We start from the raw sequence: 1,817 nt of genomic DNA on the forward strand, positions 1-1,817 counted from the left end.
TCTGTTTCATTGACCTATTTGCCGAACAGTATTAGTCCTCTAACCTTGTTCTTTGTCAGTTCTTTGTTGGTTATGATGAGTCTTTTTGCCTCCTCATATTAATGTTAAAATCAATTTGTCAATATCCACAAAATAACTTGCTGAAATTTAAATTAAGATTGTATTTAATTTATAGATCATGTTGGAAAGAACTGAATCTTGACAAACTGAGTCTTCATATCCATGAATATAAAATACTATTTATTTAGGTATTCAATTTTATTCATCACAGTTTTATAGTTTTTCTCATGTAAACCTTGTACATATTTTGTTAGATTTATACCTAAGTACTTTCTTTATATGCCCAAGTAAATGATGTGTCTTTAATTTCAAATTCGACTTGTTCATTGCTGATATATTACAATTAATATTTTTGCAAGTATGTGTTGACATATTTTTTCCTCATAACATTATCATTAATTTATATACCTGTCAATAATTTGTGAGATGACTTCATTCCATGTACACTTGACAATAACTATTAAAAATATATCATTCATTGCATTAAGTTTATTATTAGTGTTAAATATCATCTTATATGCTTATTTTCCAAATTTTCAGTCTGCAAATTCTATATTCATACTGCATACTCATTTTTAAGAACATTCTTATGATTGAAATGTGAAAATTCTTTATCTATTAAGCCTTATCTTATTAGTGATCAAACTCTGAGGTCAGTACAATATAACAGACATAGCTATTTCACCTTTTGCAGCCATGTGGTGGTAGAAATGCCAGTGGTAAAAATGCAATTCAATCCCTTTGTGACTTCAGACCAGAGCAAGAACCATAAAAGGTTTCAACGCACCTTTCCTCATGTACAGGAGGATGATGTCTTCCTTTTCCAAAGAGCTGAGACAGAAGTACAATTTTCAATCTATGCCAATTAAAAAGATGATGAAGTTCAGGTTGTGTGAGGACACTTGCAGGGGTCCCCAAACTTTTTACACAGGGGTCCAGTTCACTGTCCCTCAGACCGTTGGAGGGCTGCCACATATAGTGCTCCTCTCACTGACCACCAATGAAAGAGGTGCTCCTTCCGGAAGTGCTGCAGGGGGCCGGATAAATGGCCTCAGGTGGCTGCATGTGGCCTGCGGGCCGTAGTTTGGGGATGCCTGCAAGGGCAGCAAATTGTCAGAGTAGTTCAGGTTTACAGGAAAAAAATTATGTCATTTCTATTGACAAACGCAGCAGGATAGAGGTGATGGTACTACTGCCCATGCAGGCTTTCAGCCCAGCAAGTTGGTTAACACTATACTAAAGCTGGACAAACACCACAAAAAGATCCTTGAAGCCAGTTCTCACCAAGAAGGAAAGGAAAAGGAAAAAACAGTTGAGAAGATGCAGAAATAAAATAATCTTATATGAAATTTTCATTAAAAAAAAAAAGACATAGCTAGAATAAATGAATCTCAAAACCCAAAATTTTTGGATAAAACCTTTTTTTCCTTTCTCTATTATTTTAAAACTTTTAATAACTTAATAACTTTTTGAAATTATTGGAAAATAATTTCTTAGAGTGATTATGTCCCAAGTCTCAGGTAGAGACTGATGGTATTCAACACTTACTAGAATTTTCCATTGTTCTTTATATCCTGAATGCAGATGTTCAAATTAAACATTGATGACATCAGAGCGTAAAATAGAGGCTCAGTTATTGACATGCAAGAGTTAAACTGGAAATACATACAACTATTTCTTTCTTTCTCCTTTTGACAGGAGGTTACTTATGTAGAGTAGTTCACAGTGGTAAGATGGAATTCAATGGATGCCATGGT

The 1,817-nt window shown here is 34.1% G+C and overlaps 1 pseudogene; it reads left to right on the plus strand.

The window, feature by feature from the left end:
- The first annotated feature begins 785 nt into the window (after positions 1–785).
- LOC136405937 (large ribosomal subunit protein uL24-like) lies at positions 786–1,392 on the plus strand (annotated as a pseudogene).
- The last annotated feature ends 425 nt before the right edge of the window (positions 1,393–1,817 follow it).

Source organism: Saccopteryx leptura, chromosome 5, assembly GCF_036850995.1.
Source record: "Saccopteryx leptura isolate mSacLep1 chromosome 5, mSacLep1_pri_phased_curated, whole genome shotgun sequence".
NCBI lineage: Eukaryota > Metazoa > Chordata > Mammalia > Chiroptera > Emballonuridae > Saccopteryx > Saccopteryx leptura.